Source organism: Stylophora pistillata, chromosome 5 (genome assembly GCF_964205215.1).
Source record: "Stylophora pistillata chromosome 5, jaStyPist1.2, whole genome shotgun sequence".
In the NCBI taxonomy this organism is placed as follows: domain Eukaryota; kingdom Metazoa; phylum Cnidaria; class Anthozoa; order Scleractinia; family Pocilloporidae; genus Stylophora; species Stylophora pistillata.
The window spans coordinates 22,407,502-22,427,759 of record NC_142523.1 but is presented as its reverse complement, the minus strand read 5'-3'; the positions used below and the strand labels follow the sequence as shown (position 1 = coordinate 22,427,759).

Below are 20,258 nucleotides of genomic sequence, written 5' to 3'. Positions count from 1 at the left end.
CTTGTAAAACCCGTGGTCCCCTCAGGTCTAGTACCCCCGCGAGTCTTGGTTTCTCTACATGACGAGGTTACCAAGCCAATTTCAATAGTCGTTGTGTCGTGTTCAAAAAGGACTCGGATGTCTACAAACGTTTTAACGTTTCACTAAGGACAAGAAGAGCCGCCTGTCGTCGATCGCAGGGCTGAGATTTTGTGGCTAGACAATCGAAATGAAAGGTTAACCTTTGCACTTGAAATCTGCGGTGGATTTGTGGCCGTGGGTACATTTTAGCTCGGGATTTTTTACTTCGTTCGGGAGGCTGTCTGGACAGAAGTGTTCGACCTAGTCTTCTCTTTAATAAGAGAAAACCAGGATTAAAAAAAGACCGCTTAAATCAAGTGAAACCAGGAGCAAGCAACACACGTATCGAATAAGGTAAGCTATTTTTATTTAATATTTTCACTTTTAACTATCTCTATGGATATCTTGTAGAAAATCCCATACAAATCCTTGTAAATCGATATGCAAATTGTGTTCCTTGTATGGTTCTCAAAGAGAGCTTGGGCCGCCTGTGATATACCGTATTCATATCTGTCTCTTTTGTCATTCCAGGATATCTGTCTTTGGGGCACACACACACACACACGAGTTTTCCTATTTGGTTTCGCTCTCTGAAAAGTTACCATGATTTCAGTTCAGTATGAGAGCTTGAGCTAAGAAGCTAAGAAGATAAGAAGACTGCAACGAAAGACAAACCAAGCGAGTAACATTGACTGTCTGCCACGACATGCTTTAGCGGCACAACACAACACAAACAAGCGGGGGGCAAATTACGAAAAATGATCCCCTCTGGCCTGCTGACCTTGTCAGAAGACTAATATACCGTATTCATATCTGTCTCTTTTGTCATTCATATCTGTCTTTGGCGCGACAAACGCACTCAAAGAGATGAAAAACATCTAATTCAGCGCTCCCTTATAATATTTTAATTGACTTTGCAGGAAGCAGCATTGTCCAGTTTTTTCATTCGTGTTTGTTCTTACCAAGAAACAAACCGCAGAGTAAGTTACTTGCAAAACCAGAGGCTGGAGCCGGAAGTCAGCGTACAGCATTCAAATTTGCATTTTGTTTTAACTTAATTTCCGTGCAAGGCTGAACGTAAAGTCGCTGAATTCTTTTGTGCCTAAGATGTAGGCGAGACAACCCCTCATACACAAAATTCCAACGTTTCCTCTTCTTTAGCCGGAAATGCACCAACAGCTTATGATCACAAATTTTAAACCACATTGTGTTTGGAGATACTTCACTTGTAGTTAGCTTGTATCCGTTTATGAAAACGTAACGCAGTCGGCCGAGTAAGATCAAATTTGACATTTGTGACAAATGTCAAAGCGCTCGGGTTGTTGATTCTTGCCTTTGTTTAACTACTTACTCAAATTTGTGAGACGATTGCGTTGTTATGGGTCCAAGGTGACTGGTTGCGTTAATAATAAATACTTCTGTTAACAAGTAACCTGGATCAGTCATGCTCAGCAAATTCACGTGTGCGAAATGAGAGGTGTTATCATTACTGGCTTATGTTCTTCAGCTTTGACGGCTATGGGCTACTGCTTCCCGTTTAGTTGTTCCGCCTTTTTGGATGTCAATATTGATTTGCGGCTAAATGTTTGATGTATTTCTTTTTTGCGCGATAAATGTCATTAATATTGGAGTCAATTCTCTGGTGAACAGATGCGATGACAGTAAGGGTTGTTATCTATATATAGTAGTTACTATTCAAAGACCTCAAGAGAGATCGTTGTTGGCCAAGGAAGGAAAACCAAAGCTTCGTCAACAGGTAAAATTATGAATTCTATCCTTTATTTGTTCCTTAAACACCGCAGAACTCTCAACTTAGGCAAGTGATGATCACTAAATTCCCTAAATTCCTTAACTCGCGTCTGAAACGATAGGAGTGCTACCTTTTGGGCTTCAGTTTCCTCAGCTTTGACGGGTATGGACTGTTTACAGTTTACCTGTTCAGCTTTTTTGAATAACAATATTGTTCTGCGACTCAGTGTAAGATGTCATATACAGGCACTCTGATTGCGTTGCATCATGGTCGTAAAACAACCGATGGCGGAATGAATAATTATTGAAAAGGCTTTATTATTGACTAACAATTTATATTATAATAAAATAATCAAATTTTTCGGGTTTTCAAATTATAGGGCGGTTTCATCAGAGTGCTCCTTTAAACTACTTGAGAAGTCGCTTATCCCTAGCGATACTTCGAGTCGCTTTATTACCAATCTATTAGTATTGGAAATCCATGTGATCATTTTTGAAATTCTCATCACTTTTCCGCTTAAAAGTGCGTTGAGAAACTAAGGAGAATTGACACAACAGGTTTATTCGCGAGGGAGAGCTACATGATTCGTCAGTCTTGCGCATGTGCCAAGAAAGGAGGATGGATCAAAATACTCCCCGAGGGAAATCGCTCAAGTTTTCTCTAAGTTTTATTATAACGCTGGCACGCCACAATGTGATTACTAATTTTGAGAGATGCTTTGGCAAAATACTTCGCAGTCCTTGGTGAACACGACAAAAAATAAAATAAAAATCCCGAAATAGATCTTAACTACACGTTCAAAGCGTCCAATTTGTTTGTTCTATTTTGAATGCTTTGGAGATTTTAGATAACAGACAAAACTTTAATGAAAATATCGTTCAGTATGACTTCTCTTTAATGTCGACCAATGTTTCCTAGTCGCGAAAATTTAATGCACCATTGTTGTCATCCTCATACACTGAGGTAGGCCTTATGGGTGATTTGCACGTGACGTCATTGCCGCCATGTTAGTGGATGTAAACAATAGATATCTCACTAGCTCCTTTTGTTCTTCCACCAGCATTTGTTCCTTTCACTATTGTTACCTGTGTCTCTGGAGATTGGTTACAAACCACCTATAGATTGTGCTAATAAAAGTAGCATATCATGGTACTTGCATTGCCCGATTTATTTCCAAATTATACCCAGAATTTTGTTTCTTTTTCTTTAAGAGTGCTTTTAAAAAGAGAAACGCCAAGCAAGTCTAAATAATATAATATAGACATCTGACAAGTTGACAGGATTCGAGCCAACAGAGACGCCGCGCCATAAGGATCCAAAAGGATTCGCAGTCCAAACCTCGATAAATAATAGATGAAGTACTGTGGCACACGAGGACGGACAACTTCGAGCAAAGGAAGACATATACTCAATAAAAAATCTAAAACGTTTAATGAAAAACGTTTCGGTCCGAGACCTTCATCGGTTGTAATACAATAACTTACAAACTTCTTAAATAGATTTACAAAGAGGGCGTGATGACACATATTAACAAAAACAGTAATTACTACGCGAAAAATTATCACAATCTATGGGGAAAAACAAACATAAAATTTAAAAATTGTCGAATCCACTGAAAGTGTTAAGGAACCAGCTTTGAATAAAGGTGAGAATTGTACCAAAATTCCCAATCAAAGCTGAGACCGGGACCTTTGATGCCCGCCCAATTTGAAAAAATTCACCGCATTAATCATAGTTTATTCTTTTTTTTGGAGTGAAATGCCTGGCGCTTATTCATACCGAAGGGTGCCAGAGAGAACAACTGTGCGCTCCAATGTGCTTCTTTGGTAATTAAAAGTTTCTCGATGTTACCTAAATTGTTTACGGTTGCCTGCACTTGATCGATGCATTGGAACGAGAAATCGCTTTAATGATGTGGTGTTTTGTTAAAATGTACCGCTACTTACCTACTAAATATGTACCACTACTGCTACTCAACCGCCTCCGCTAAATGGATAGAGCACTGGACTGTTCTGCGGGAGGTCAAGGGTTCGAGCTCCGGCCGGACCAACACTCAAGGTCTTAAAATAATTAAGAAGAAATGCTACCTTTCTATGACATCAAGAAACGGTTAGATATTCTAGTCTTCTCAAATAGAGACGAATAAATGGTGGTCCAGTCTCCTGCAGGGTTAAGGGTAGGGAACGTTAATTTCCCACGCACGAGATTACTGTGTGATGGATGTCCTCCCCTGGGGTGGGATGGGTGGGTTATTTCTAAGGAATCTTGTATTCTGTCTTAAGCCTACCTCAGATGATGAAACTTGATTTATACGTTACAGGTGTTTTTCTTAGTGACCATAGCAGGCTTATGGTTGCGAAATCTAACACTAAAGTCATTTGTTGTGGAACTAACGTATTGTAGGCGACATTTCTTGCACGAACCGACAAAAACGATTTTCTTAGAATCACAGGAAAGTTTCGATCGTATCTTGTAACTGTTGCCTGTTTGAAAACTTAAAAAGGAATTAGATTCAGCCAAGAAGTTGCGACAAAAATCGCATCTTGTTCTGTTACATTTAAAACATCCCTTAACCTCAGCAGCCCCTTCGTACTCGATGTTAGGGTCGTAGCGGGATGGCGCCAACACTTCTTTAAGGTTTCTAAAAAAAATCCTTCCCGCTGGCATCAACAGACGCTTATCAATCCCTCTCATCCGACAAAACCTCCCTCGACCAAGCAACCAACGCACACACAAAGACGCAAGAACTGAAAACGCAACAACATCGTCTGGTACAACCCACCTTTCACCAAGAACACCAGCATTACATCGGACATAAATTCCTCGCATTGATTGACAAACACTTCCCCAAAGACCATAAGCTCCGTAGAATCTTCAACAGAAACACAATCAAGATTAGTTACAGCTGCATGGACAATACAAAACAAATCATCGACAACCACAACAAAAGAATCCTGACCTCACACGTAAAGTCTAACGCCACCGCCACAACCGACGCCGCTACCGCAAACAACCATGAGAAATGCAACTGCCCAACAATTTGTTATATACCAAGCTACTATTACGCGTAAATACAAAAGCACGACAGACACATACATCGGACTCACTGCAAATGACTTTAAGTCGCGCCACAACAACCACACCTCATCATTCCGAAACGCAAAACGCCGCAACTCCACCGAACTCAGCAAACACATCTGGACACTTAAAGACAACAGCATCGATTAATCAATCACTTGGTGCATCCTATCTTCTCGTTTTTGTTAAGTAGTGCTTTATCGGAATTGAAGTTGAATGAATGCCAGACTTACTAAGGCATTGCGATATTTTCCTTGTACCCTTTAAATGAATAATCGAGATCTCGATTAAAGGCACGCTGACCATGTTAACCTATAATTTGACGAGTGATTTTCTGTTTATTAAAATCATCGGAGTCGTTTTGAATGAGAAAACAGACGTTGAAATATTCCGGCGGAATTCCGGACTCCCCATTTTCCAGCTTACCCTATTCACACTGTATAAATCATGTTAATTAGCAATTAGCATAATATATAAGCGATGGTATTGCATAGATAGATAGATACTTTATTATAAACACCTTGCAGCCATGGGCTGAATTACGGAATATTTACAAGTACAGATGATAAAAAGGACGTGTAAAATATTACAACTTTTTCGTTAAGAAAGAAGGAAAATTATCTACATCTTATAAATATGGCTAAAAATAAAACTATTCTTCGAGCGCTCGGTTTTGCATATGGGGAGAGTGAAATCACTTTTGCGCCTCAGTGCGTATCTACAACTCTTCCTCTGGGGGAGGAGGCTGTGGAGTCTATGGGTGGGGTTACGGACTATCTCGTCAAACAGGTTGGTTGAGATTTTTTTCCCTCCTCTCGTGAAGTTTTGGTAGGCCAGCCGTTTCTAGTGCTACACAATATGACAGGTTAGGATAGATGATTCTGAGTGCCCTTCTTTGGATCCGTTCCAAATCTTCACTGATGTAGTTTGGTAGAGAACGGTGGAATACAGGACTTGCGTATTCCAAGACGGGCCTAATACATGTCACATAGAATTGCACAAGTTCGCTTGGTGCAACTCCAGATCTCTTGAGTTGTCTCAAAAAGTAGAGACGAGAGGAACATTTTCTACTTAGTTCAGAGGTGTGCATGTTCCACTTTAAATCGTGGCTAATGGTCACGCCTAGCAATTTGGCACTGGTGACTAGTTCAAGGGGTTTGCCATTTATGACTAGGGGTTCAAAATCGTGGTTGCTGTTAGAGAATCCAATTCGTAGTTCTTTGCACTTGGCCTCATTCATTTGGAACCCATCGATACTAGCTTGTCTTGAAAGGATAATTCTGCCATTAAAATCCCCTGATGAGTGGGCAACCACGAAACAGGTCTGTAGGGATATATATGTAGTTGTTTTTTTTCTGCCTACCACACACTATATAAATTTAGTATAATTTCAGAGCTGAGTAAAGAGTTTCCAGCAATCTGATTGGTCGAGCGGTTCCTTATATGACGTTGTATAAACCGCTCCACGTGGTTTATATAAAATGCTAAAATAAAATGTCAATGTTACTAAAATATTACGATTTTAGAAATTTCTCTGTTGCTCAGCTCTGAAATTATATTAAAACAATCATTCACCTCAGGCTCGGTGAATATTGCCGAATAATCCCCGAGACGAAGTCGAGGGGATTATTCGACAATATTCACCTCGCCTTCGGCGAATAATTGTTAAATATATATATAGGAAGTTTTAAAATTGCGAGGATGGACAACTTCTGACGTAAAAAATATAAAAAATTTTAATAAAACGTTTCGGTCCGAGACCTTCTTCAGTTATTCACAACTTTTGAAATATAAAAAAAAGAAAGCATTAAATAAGATCGAAGTGCTAATGATTACGTAATTACAGATAACGACTAATGAACTGGTGCTGATAAAAAGATACCAAACAACCTAATTACAAAGAAAGCAATGGACAAAATACAAGAAACAAACCCTAATAACTAAGAGATAAGAATACTAAATATGTTAAAATGAGTGGCGTAACCAATTGCAAAGAAGCAATGCGGTAAGCAAAAAAAGGGGAGGCCCACTTTTAACTACAACTGTAAACCGTAACAAAATCCCAAAACAAGGCTTTTGGAGTTGGAAAGGGCAAGTTAGCAACAAAATCCCTGGAGGGGCCCTTAAATGATACTAATCATAATAAGATCCCTTGGCAGGGCCTCTGACAGGGGTCAGAATTTCTTTGTTGAATCTAAATCATTTCTCAGCTTTCAGACGGGCAAAAATTACACCATTCACTCTAGACTTCTCGGTGATTCTAAAAATGTGATTTACTTGGCTTCTTGCAAGAAATGTCGCCTGCAATACGTGGGATCTGCTGCTACCGACTTTAAAGATTTCGAAATCATAAATGCTATGCTCACAAACAAAACAACTTGTGAAGTAGCGATACAATTTAACAAAACCCCACACACCCTGGACGATTTTTCGTTCCAATGCATTGCTCAGGTACAGGCCCCTAGTGGCTCTGAAGAGTTCGATAGGCTTTTAATCACAAAAGAGGCTTATTGAAGTGCTCAGTTGTTCTCTTTGGCACCCCATGGTTTGAATAATAGAAAGGAATTTCATTGGAAAAATAGAATTTGCCGTCATTAATTTTCCATCTTATGTTAGGCGCTACTAATTGATCGTTCAAAGGCCCTTATCTTGGATTTTGCCGACCCTTTAGGTGTGGATTGGGCTCAGAGGCCCTACCAAGGGATCTTATTATGATTAGTACCATTTAATTTTGTTGCTAATTTACCCTTTCGGGCTCCAAAGGCCTTGTTTTGAGATTTTGTTACGGTTTACAGTTGCAGTTAAAAGTGGGCCTCCCCTTTTTTGCTTGCCGCATTGCTTCTATGCAATTGGTTACGCCACTAATTTTAATATATTTAGAATTCTTATCTCTTAGTTTTTAGAGTTTGTTTCTTGTGTTTTGTCCATTGCTTTCTTTGTAATTAGGTTCTTTGTGATCTTTTTATTAGCACCAGTTCATTAGTCGTTATCTGTAATTACGTAATCATTAGCACTTCGATCTTATTTAATGCTCTCTTTTTTTTATTTCAAAAGTTGTGAATAACTGAAGAAGGTCTCGGACCGAAACGTTTTATTAAAAATTTTTATATTTTTGACTGGAGTCAGCTGGGAGTCAGCAAACATAATGATGAATGTGCTGCGGGATTGACCCCTCAGTTCACTATCTTTCCGTTTTACAAGATTCTCGGCACTTCTGAGGTCATGAGAAAGAACAAAGAAATATTTACTATTTCTAAATATAAACCCGTTCTTAATGATTTGAAATCACGCTTATTGCTCGCGCGTGCTTCGAATTACAATAACATTGTAATTACAATTAGATCTGTGATGTAATAAGTCAATAAACACAATTTGCTATGCCTGAAAAGCCGCAACAGCGGTGAAAGGCGTAGCACAAAAGCAAAGAAAGAAAAAGAGGACCTTCGTTTTTCATTTCATTTAGTATATATATATGAAGAGCGGCAGGGCTTTGGTATCGTCATGATTAATATTATGTCAATTTGTTACCATGTGATGGAAACAGTCCTATTCCTTGGTTTTTATTTTCATCTCGGTGTGTCTTAGAGAGTAGTAATTGCTCCTGAATGCATACCAGTTGACGCCATTTGCATAAGATGTTTGTCGGCCATTTAGATAGACCGTTTAAATTAGAAGTATAGCATTTGTCGTACCACCAGGCCCCCTTGTCCTCTTGGGCACAGTTAAAACTATGTATGTCATTGTCTTGATCTTTCGTAGAAAACTGCATATTGCTGGAATAAGATTAAAAGACTCATAAATTGCCTTGCTTCATTTATGTTCGACCATTGTTGAAAATTGCCCCCGTTAAAAGTGACAAAAACCAATCAACGTCTAGAAGGATTTCTTGATAGACAGTACTTAGAGACACCATACGAACAGAGGGACGAGAAGATGGTCGGAATAAAATGGAATATAATTTCTTGATAGACAGATCTTAAAGACACTATACGAACAGAGGGACAAAAAGATAGTCGATCGGAATAGAATGAAATAGAACTGAATGAATTAAAATAGAGAAAAATACAACAGGATAGGGCAGGAGAGAGGATGGGATAGAATAGAATAGACACTTTTCCTTACTTGTGTCGTTGTGTCATGGAGTCACCAGCCGTGCCAATGTATCCATCAATTATAAGCCGGTACTTATCAGCTTCGCCTGCCACCTTAAAAGTGGTGTACTCGGCGTAGGTGATGTTGCCATCAAAGTCTTCTAAGTGAACTCTCAGCATAACGTCAACAGCGGCTGACAAGCGGCGAAGATTGTCGTTTCCAAGCCAGAACTCACCGTTCAGATTTCCAAACCCGTTTTTGTGAGATTCCCATCCAAGATAGAAGTCAACAGAGCCGTCCCAACGTCTCTGAAAAACGGTCCAACCTCCTCCTTCCATGGCCCTATCACATAACACTTGTATCGGTTTATCGCCATCCGGATTAATGGCGTATAAGTCACTGATACTAAAACCATCTTGAAACAACTGAGAGCAGCTCTTCCCCTCTGTTGCGAATAAAAAGAGTGGTTTAGTCTAGTTTTTCTTGAACTTTGACTGATGTCAAACTCTGTACTGCATAGATGTACGAACCAGGGGGGGCTTAGGGGTTGTAGTCCCCCCCCCTGCAAAAAAAATTTATGGGAAACTCAGGTTATTTGGGCAACAAGAGAAATTTTGGCATAGCCAGTGGATAAAATTTCACAACATCGACGGCGAGATTTTAGAGCCGAGCTGAAAATGTACGCTAGTTTTCGTTGTGAGTTCGGAATAGGCTAGACAACTGTTTCAGATATGCGGGAGGCAATACACGAGAATGATCTATTTGATATATATTTATCTAGAGTTTTCTAAAGTGGTACATATCCTTGCAGTGATACCTACTACATCGTGTTCTGCAGCACGATTATTCAGTGAGCTGCGCAGATTGAAAACTACCCCCGCAGAACCACAGGGCATAGTCTGATTTTGTAGTCAACAATGACAAGGATCGTACAATTGATATCTTCGGCCGTCGAAATGGCAGAACGTGTTTTATGAGCTCGTGCATGTGATAGATTCATTGATAAGAATATTTTCAATTCATATGTACTTCGCCCATGTTAGTGTATTGTATAACCCTCGATTCTTTTTGTTTGTTTCTTAAAAATGTGGGAAACTTGCAAGAATGTTTTGGGAAAGTGGTTCACAGCCCCCCACTCCCAAAAATTTCTCCTACGCCTATGATTTCATGTCCAAATAAGGACGAAGAAAGGTTGAGAACTACTCTCCGCCCTGATCTAAATCGTTAACTTATTGCAATGTTTTCCAGTATAGCCATCGTCACATTTGCATCGTGTGCTTCCGTCTTCATAATTGGGAATGCAGATTCCCTTTTTGCCACTTTGAAACCTGTCCTTCTCGCAAGAACTCTGCGAAAACATATCTCCTTAACAACCTTTCCTTTCGAAGTTTATCATGACCTTTCGAATAAAGGGTTTTCTGGGGATTCATGGTTTTTTAGAGGCTCCTCTAGAAAAAGATCAGTTAAAAACTGCTCTTGACTACATAGATGTGGATGTACTCAAGAGGTGCGATATTTTTATCATGTTAAAGTAAGTATTTAGGGTTTCCAACATCTAGTCTTCTACATGCTAGATATTTTTATCAAGGTGCGACAGGACATGTAGCATTTTTGGATCGGGTAAGTCGAGAAAGTTCAGGAGCAATACCCATGTCCAAAAAAAAACAAAAATTCGATATTTAACGCATATTAGAACATAGCTAGCAGAGTCGCGCAATCAAATTCATTATACGTGAAAGTGCTCAAAATCCCGATAGTGCACGCTGATAGCGTCAGCAAATCCGACTTCTCCAGAAATTGTTCTTTTCGCGCGAGCGGCCATTGTTAGCGCGGGGAAAAATAATATATTTCGCCACAATAATGGATACAAACAGAAACTCGGCCTACTAGTCCGAAAACGAAGACAATGTTTCGACCTTTTCCCTTGGGTTAGAGTTCCTAAATGAGGCAGAAAAAGAGAAAAACAAAGGAAAAGGACACTCGGCATCAACGCCGTCACGATTCGCTTCAACTGATATTGTTGTCCGTTTTTCGCGTCGGATTTGATGCACAATTCCACCGGCTATGTTCTAAAACAATTGGTTCATGCTTTCAGCTGTGCACTATCGAGTTATGGAGCACGTGGGAAGTTTGGAGAGCACTCAAGAAGCTAGAGTTTCCCTCGGCTATTGCCTCGGGCAACTCTTACGCTTCTTTCGTGCTCTCCAAACTTCCCGCGTGCTCCATAACTCGATAGTGCACGCTAAAGCATGAACCAATTGTTAAATATAAGGCTGAATTGCACTCTCTTTAATGGCCCATTAGCAAATTTTTAACGCAAAAGCGACCTCCTAGCCTCAACGGTTGTCGGAAAATTTGTCCCTAAAATTTGGCTGTTTGTTTATCGTGTCTCTCACAGTACCAGGTGACAAATTATTAACAGACTTATCTTACCATCATTCCCCTGCAAATGAAATCTTTATCCTCAGTAAAATTAGCAAATCCAATAAATCGACCAGAGTCACTTAGTTGGAACTTGAAGTGCTTTGAGTCGCCCTTTATGGTTCTAAAGTTTAAGACTGACATCGTTCTTCAGCCACACACTCAAAATGACAAGAAGTTTCCGAATCCACTTCTATTTCTCTTATCAGGCCTCCGTTCAGCTTCTGTCCTGCTATCTTGTCGGCAAAGTTAACAGCTTTCAATTCTGGCCCAGAATTACGGCTAATGCTGTACACAACAGCACAGAGTATAAATATCATACAAAGATGCATCTTTAGTCTTCATAGTCTGAGTATAAAATGAAGAAAAATAAATATTTGTTTCCTTTTATTGTCTAACTAGGCAAGCAGGAGTAATGAAATTGCCAGAATAAAAACAGAGTACGAAATACGATATGTGTCGATCGTCAGTTAAGTGTAAATAATAACTGTTGGCAGTCTTTTCAACATTTTAAAAATTTTTGGAGTATATTTCCAAAAACACAAACATACCCTGCAGCATCTGATGTTCAGGTTTGTCGTTTGCCGTAAACGTGATGCTAAAGTTCCCTATTAAGAAAACAGGGAGACATTTTAAATCTTGTTGACAAGACTGCTCATTGGTTTGTAATTCAGAGGGCAGTGCAGCATTTGAGCAATTTAAAGGAGGGCTACCCAGCTAGGTGTCCTTAATTGAGCTATGACAGAAAAGTAAGAGAAATTTAAAGAGGTTTTCTGTTATTCTGAATTAACACTAACTGCAGAATTATTTGACTGTCTTTTTTCTGTCCGGCATTGAAGTGAAACTGATTCAAATAATTGCTAACTTGAAGGGCTAGTGTTGTCACAGTGGAATGATTTTTTACAAGATGTTGAAGAAAAAAACAGTAGAATTGACTTTTAGAGATATTCCTTTTTTTGTCAGTGGAGTCAGGGAAGTTCCCCCAGGTGGTATAGAGCTGCACATTGGCTTCCTTTATGCACCTGAGCAATGTGGTGAAAAATCCAAGTTCCCAATTAAGCAAATGCATGTTCCTGCCAGTTGCTATTACCAGTGGTGCATAACACATATGATGACTTTAAAAAAGATGTCACGTTTGCATTTACAAATGCCAAGGGATATGGATATGCCTAATGTTTTGAAACTCTTCCCCAGTCTTTGAAATTAACCGAGGTCCTAATACTGTTCTTGTTCATGTTTAATTGAAAGGGTAAATGCAAACTAATAAGAATGTCACCTTTGCATTATTTTTTACGTACTAGGAGATAATTAATGATGTTTTAAAACAGCTCAGTCTTTTGAAAACTAAGGTTGCGATATCGTTCTTGTTCATGTTTAAGTGAAGTAATTGGATGTGAATAAAGTTTCACTTTACCATATTGCATCTGTAAAAGAGTAGAGCATCTGTTGAGAAATACAAATGCCCCATCAAAGTAATCACAAGTTGTACTTTTGTGTACAACCAATTTTCCAATCTTGTTTGCACTTAAAGTAACTAATAGGATGTATTATATATCATCTGAAAAATTGGGAAGTCATTTCAATCTGCTGCTTTACCGTAGTACCATTGGACTGTACTAAAATGTCCCAGACTGACCTATTGTAATACTTGCATTAAACGTTGGAAAAGTGTTAATAACTCCCTCCAGTTTGTCGGACGGTGCAAATTTAAACTCTCCAGCCCATAATTAGAATACTCCAGAAAAATGTTTTCTTCTTCGTCTGTTGTGCAGCACACAGCCATATCGTCCAGTTGTTGTTTTGTAATGGGACATCTGAAATCTTCAAACCCACTGTTCTCTGGAATGTACAAAAGCTCATCAGGCCTACCAGGGACTGTATTGTGACGTGATTTTCGAATGTAATGGGTGTTCCAGTGATCCCTTACATGATCTAGGTCCGCCTGCAAGATATCTCTAAAACAGAACCACAAACAGAACATACTTAATTCCCTTGCATTATCAACAATGTTTGTTTCAACTAAGTCTTTAAGAAAATTAATCCACCACGTTGATCTGTCATGCCGTTAAAATGACCACCATCCTTCAATGCGCTGGTTTGCTGGGGACGATCCGTACCTATGCGCATTTAATCCAGCTTGGCCGTCGTTAGCATTTCCCCGAAAATAACACTGCATGGCCGCCATGGTCACATTTTCAGCCCCACAGTCTGTTCGAAGAACTCTTGGGCAACCTCTGTTTGATTAAACACAATCGTAAAACAATGAAGGTACGTGGCATGGGTCATTATTCGAGGGGCAAATTTTCAACCACATGACTCGACGACTGAAACTGTCCTCTGCACCATGAATAGGAAAGCCATATGGCTTTAAATAATCGTAGCCGTCAACGTGCCAAGCAAAATTCGGGCCTGGGTTAGTGTATGACCTTCTTAGTGTATGAACCCTCCCCAAGGCTGTTCCTTTAGGGTCAACTTGTTGTAAAATCCCTTCCACCTTTCTTCTTGGTGCTTGTATTCCATAATACAAACGAAGGGTGTGCCACAATCTCGATAACCCCTCCTGCAGCCTGGCCCGTCCAACTCTTGTTGAATGGCCTGATAAATTTTGGCATCGTCACTGTTTCTATTCCTTCTTCTTAATTCGCACTCGCGAGGTCTATTGTGCAAATTAACGTACGCATAGACATTTCTGTTGCATTGTGCTTTTCTATATATATATATATATATATATATATCTTATTAGACGTTTTGTTGTCTAGTATCGCTGAGTATTTAACGAGTAAAAATACTCAGCGATACTACACAACAAAACGTCTAATAAGTTATTTATTATCCAACACGCCAAACTGTTGTTTCTGCGGGTGAATTTCGCGGATATTTATTTACGGGAGTGCGTGACAGAAGTATGCGAAGCGGAACGGAATTGGCGCGTTGCTGTGTTGCTGTGTTGCTGTTTCTATTTTCTTCATTAAATGAAGAAATTTTCTGGTCGTCAAGCTTTTTTTCTCCGTTCGATTCATCAAATGAACTTGGATCTATATTTGCCAGCCATTCTGACTCTTCGTCCTCGGGAATATGATTGAAATTGTCCGCCACTTTTTTTGACGAGCCCGCAGGGCGAGTCGAAATACAAATAACGAGTAAAAATACTCAGCGATACTACACATTAAAACGTCTTATATGTTATTTATTATCCAACACGCCAAACTGTTATTTCAGTGCGGGCGAATTTCGCGGATATTTATTTACGGGGAGTGCGTGACAGAAGTATGCGAAGCGGAACGGAATTGACGCGTTGTTGTGTCGCTGTTTCCATTTTCTTCATTAATCGAAGAAATTTTCTGGTCGTCAAGCTGTTCTTCTTCGTTCGATTCATCTAATGAACTTGGACCTATATTTGCCAGCCATTCTGACTCTTCGTCGTCGGAAATATGATTCAAATTGTCCGCCACTTTTTTTTTTCCTAACTACAATCCGATTCTTCGCTTGCGCGAAGCGAGAAAACCTGTTTAATCGGTACTACAATAGAAGAGTACAAATACCGCGTGATATTTGTACTCGTCTATGGCGTTATTTGTACTCGTCTAGGTGTAGTTGGATAATAAAACCGAGTAATAATCGAACCCACTGTCGTGATATTGCGTTACACGGTCACGCCACTGGGCCGATGAACATCTTTATATTTAGAACACTTAAGAGACAACGACAACACACGTGGCGGCAGTCGAGTTCGCACAATAAACAACCCTTTTGAGTTCACAGAATCGTGACATGGTGTCAGAAGTGGGATCTGTTCACCCCTAAAGATGACAGAAGCAGCTGAAGCATCCATAGTTGTGCCACCAGCGCCGACTCAAGTTTTTATTCCCCCGTCAAATTTGCCCCCGCCGAAAGCGCTTAATTTTGACGACAATTTAGCCACCGCATGGAAATCGTGGAAAGCAGCGTGGCAGCGCTACGAAATCGCTACTGGTGTATATAAACAAGAGGGCATAGTTCGTGTGTCGACATTACTAAGCATTATAGGCGAGGATGGCGTCAGAGCCCACGATACCTTTATTTGGAACGAAGACGAAAACGCAGACGACATTTCACAAGTCCTGAAGAAGTTCGACGATTTCTGCATTCCTAGGACACAGGTCATATATGAACGCTATAGGTTCAACAACCGAAACCAGAAACCAGGCGAAAACATCTCGACGTATCTTACGGAGCTTCGAACGATCGCAAAAAACTGTGCACACGATACAATCACACCAGATGAAATTTTGCGTGACCGCCTCGTGCTAGGCATACGGGATGATCGCGTCCGCGAGAGACTTCTCCGTTTGAATGATTTATCTTTCCTACAAGCAGTTGACATTATTAAGTCGTCAGAACAGACCCAACAGCAAGTAAAGCTAATGGCTGGAGGAGATACTGCAGTTCATGCGTTACGGAAGGCGGGATCGGCAGAAAAACCTGAAGAAGAACGACAACTTAAGTCACAAGCATTTAGAAGACCGTCTAAAGAATGTGGAAATTGCGGAATGGTGCATGGACGTCATTGTCCCGCGTATGGAAGAACATGTTTTAACTGTGGGAGTATGAATCATTTTGCGAATAAATGTCGCGCTAATCCCCGAGGAGTGAAAAGTAGAGTTTCGGCGATCCACGAAGCCGTCGACATGGGAAACGACCCCTACTACATTGGTGCTACTACTAGTACGAGCAAAGGCCAGGAAAAATTGGCAGTGGTCAAACTCCACATTTATGGGCCAGATCCCAAGACAGAAGTCCAGTTTCAAATAGATACTGGGTCGCAGTGCGACATTCTCCCGGCCCAATTATACAAGCAAATCACTGGGGACACCCTCCTTCATCGCCTCAAACCATGCCAAAAGGAAATAGTCTCGTACACAGGGGATCGCCGCAAAATTGCTGGTAAAGCTACCCTGCCTGTGTGGTCCCGTGGACAGCGGAGGTCAATGGAGTTTAACATCTTAGACGGAGACTATCAACCGACTTTATCATTGAACACCAGCCTCAATCTTGGCTTTGTGAGTTTGCATAATTGTGACGTCCTAGCATTACACGTCAAGTGTCCCAAAGCCTCCTTGCTCGAAGAGTATGAGGACGTATTCGACGGATTAGGGGCCCTACCGGGAGCATACAAAATAGCCATAGACGAACAGGCGCAACCAGTTGTCCACGCACCGAGGCGAGTGCCAGTAGCCTTGCGTCCACGCATCAAAAACAAGCTGGACGAACTTGTTGATCGTAAAGTTATTATTCCAGTAACAGAACCGACGCAGTGGGTATCCAGCATGGTGGCCATAGTGAAGCCAAACAAAGTACGCATCTGTATTGACCCGAGAGATTTAAATCGTGCCATTCGGCGAGAGCATTACCAGTTGCCGACTATCGATGAAGTGGCCTCCCGCTTAACAGGTGCCAAGATATTTACTCTTTGTGACGCCAAGGATGGCTTCCACCAAATCCTCTTAGACGATGCTTCTAGTTTCCTGACAACGTTCAATACGCCTTTTGGGCGTTATAGATGGGCCCGCATGCCTTTTGGTATCTCAAGTGCGCCTGAAGTTTGGCAGCGACGCATGCATGAATTCGTAGAAAATTTAGAAGGAGTTGAAGTTATCGCTGACGACTTCCTCATCGCTGGATTTGGCGAAACTGACGCAGAGGTCAACTCGAGCCTTGAAAAGAACGAACGTGCGTTCTTCAAGAAATGCCGGGAGTGGAACCTCAAGCTCAACAAACTCAAGCTGAAAAGATCTCAAACCGAAGTGCGTTTCATGGGCCACCTCTTGACTCCTGATGGTCTAAAGGCAGACCCAGCCAAAGTTGAAGCTATTTTGGATATGCCACCGCCGACTGATGTGAAAGGCCTGAAGAGGTTTTTGGGGATGGTCAATTATCTGGCCAAATTCTTGCCACTCCTGTCCGACATGACAGAACCTTTGCGAAGGCTTGAGGACAAGGACGTCGAGTGGTGTTGGCTTGCACAGCATGAGAAAGCATACTTGGCCAAAGAATACTTGGCCAAGGCCCCGGTACTGAAATACTATGATGTTACTGAAGAAGTGACAATCCAATGCGATGCCAGCATAAAGGGTCTAGGTGCAGTACTGATGCAAAAGGGTCAGCCCGTTGCCTTTGCCTCGCGAGCTCTGACCGACACCGAAACGCGTTACGCTCAAATCGAGAAAGAGCTCCTCGCCATAGTGTGGTCAACCGACAAGTTCAATCAATACATACTGGGACGCGAAGTTGTACACATCGAGTCTGACCACGAACCACTAAGGGCAGTTTTTACCAAGCCAATACACAACTCACCAAAGAGACTCCAGAGAATGCTGATGGCCCTTCAGAATTACTCCCTGGATGTGCAGTATAAAAAAGGGGAACTTATGTGGGTATCAGATGCACTGAGTCGAGCATACCGCAACACCACCGAAGCCTCCAAGCACGATACAAGTCTGATCTGTACACTTGCCGAGATAGATCATTCAGAAAACCTCTCGATTGCACCATACAGGCTCGCTGAATTCAGAAACGAGATTGCCAGGGACCCAGTGATGCAAAAGCTAATCGGAGCAATCAAGGGTGAATGGCCAGTGTCAAAGAAGTTCTGTACCCCTGAGCTGACGCCTTACTATGACAAACGAAGTGAGCTTATAGAAGACAAGGGACTAGTATTCCTGGGGGAGCGATTGCTGGTACCCCCTTCCCTGAGAAAAGAAATGTTAAAGCAAATTCACCGATCACATATTGGAATCGAAGGGTGTTTACGTCGCGCTAGGGAGGTCCTCTATTGGCCCCTCATGAATTCGGAAGTAAAGGACTTTGTTTCCAAATGCTCAATCTGCCAGTCGTACCAGCCAGATCAGTGCCGCGAGGAATTGCAACCGTATCCGATCCCGTCGCGTCCCTGGTCGATGCTAGGTGCCGATTTTTTTTACCTTGGGCAACAACATTTCTTTGTCCTAGTCGACTACTGGAGTGGGTTCTTTGAAGTCCAGGAGGTTAAGGTGGCCACATCTGCTAGCGTGATAGCTGCGTGTAAAGTACAATTCGCCCGCCATGGGATACCAGACGTGCTTATTACCGACAACGGACCTCAGTTTACGTCATCGGTGTTCAGTGCATTCGTGAGAGAATGGCAGTTTGAACATAGAACTTCGAGCCCCCGTTACCCCCAGTCAAATGGCCGCGCCGAGAATGCCGTGAAGACTTGCAAGAACTTGATGACGAAAGCGAAAGCGGATGGGCAAGACCCGCTGTTAGCCCTTCTTGATTGGCGCAACACCCCAACAGAGGGTCTAGGAACATCACCCGTACAGAGACTGATGGGACGCCGCACACGCACTTTCTTACCAACCCATGAAACGCTCCTGCGGCAGCCATCACACCAGGAAACAGCCACCAAATTAGCTGTGCGCAAGAAAAGACAAGCTCAACAATACAACAAAAAGTTTCGCCCTTTAGAGGCACTAAAGTGTGGACAGGCCATCAGGATGCGGCTTCCCGGAAGGGAGGAATGGAGTCTGGGGACCTGCATGAAAGCCTTGGAGAACAGGTCCTATGAAGTTGAAGTTTGCGGCAGGCGATACCGACGCAACCGTCGGCAACTGCGCCTGATCCCGGAAACAGCACCACCTATGAGTCTGGTAGAACTAACTCCGCCCGAGTCTACCCTCAAACCGGCGCCAAATCTGACAGAGCCAGGACCTCCTCCACCGGAGTTCCATGGCGAGACCAAAACAGAGAGAATGCCACTTGAAAATGAAATGGGAACTGAGCTTGAGCCACAAAGGATTGAAACTCGTCGATCAGAACGCAGACGTCGACCGCCTTTGTGGCATCAGGATTACCATATGAACTGAACATTGAATGATTGAGCCGCTAAATAGTTGTTGGGTTCAGTTTCTATCTTTTTATGATTTCAATGAAGAACAATGTTTTATCGATTTTATGTGATTTGAACAGTGATCGAAACCGAACATTAAGTATTAATTAACTTTTGAAGGTAAACTTTGTAAAAAGGGGAAGATGTCGTGATATTGCGTTACACGGTCACGCCACTGGGCCGATGAACATCTTTATATTTAGAACACTTAAGAGACAACGACAACACACGTGGCGGCAGTCGAGTTCGCACAATAAACAACCCTTTTGAGTTCACAGAATCGTGACACCCACGCTGAAAATAATAACGAATAAGAACCTCCTCTTTGCCCACGGCTGCTCCACATGTAGACAAGAATTGGTAAGTTTCCTCGAGCTCTTCTGAGCAGTTCAAGCACTTAAAAAACACATCCATTCTCGCGACAGATCACCACATGCGAAGATAACAAATAAAATAGCGGGGAATGATTCTGGCGCATAACATGTCAGCGCCTGAGTAACGATGGCTGATAGCCTTCTGCTTCATTTGTATCGCTTTGTATAGTAACAAATCAACACCGAAAATGTGTCTCAGTGCTGTTCGCAGGTTATGACAAATCCTGCAGTATTGTAATCGGGAAAATTTTGTGTTACGTTTCGCAAATATTGTGTTGTGTTTTCTAATTCGTGTTGTGTTTTGGTAAAATTGTGTTGTGTTTTGCAAATACCGGATTGTGTTTCGATGACACTGTGTTGTTTCGATAATACTGTGTTGTGTTTCGATGATATTTGTGTTGTTTCGATAATAGTGTGTTGTGTTTCAATAACACTGTCTTGTGTTTCGATAACAGTTTGTTGTGTTCAGATAATATACTATGTTGTGTTTGGAAAAGTGTTTGTTGTTTTTCAAGAACTTTTTGTTGTGTTTGCAGACATGGGCCACCGTAATTTTCGCTTACTTGAGGTCATCAAC

General features: G+C 41.5%; 1 long non-coding RNA gene and 2 pseudogenes across 2 annotated transcripts; 2 read left to right on the top strand and 1 right to left on the bottom strand.

Moving 5' to 3' along the window:
- Window positions 1-80: 80 nt before the first annotated feature.
- Window positions 81-6,124, top strand: LOC111333808 (uncharacterized). Its single transcript, XR_016001121.1, has 3 exons — window positions 81-414; window positions 592-1,816; window positions 3,022-6,124. It is a non-coding gene; the product is annotated as an uncharacterized LOC111333808 (long non-coding RNA).
- A 110-nt stretch (window positions 6,125-6,234) lies between these two features.
- Window positions 6,235-19,930, bottom strand: LOC148730815 (microfibril-associated glycoprotein 4-like; annotated as a pseudogene). Its single transcript, XR_016001120.1, has 5 exons — window positions 19,626-19,930; window positions 11,414-14,108; window positions 10,191-10,328; window positions 9,011-9,423; window positions 6,235-8,661 (listed from the first exon to the last, which is right to left on the bottom strand). The product of XR_016001120.1 is annotated as a microfibril-associated glycoprotein 4-like (transcript).
- LOC148730816 (G2/M phase-specific E3 ubiquitin-protein ligase-like) lies at window positions 11,856-12,574 on the top strand (annotated as a pseudogene).
- Window positions 19,931-20,258: the final 328 nt, after the last annotated feature.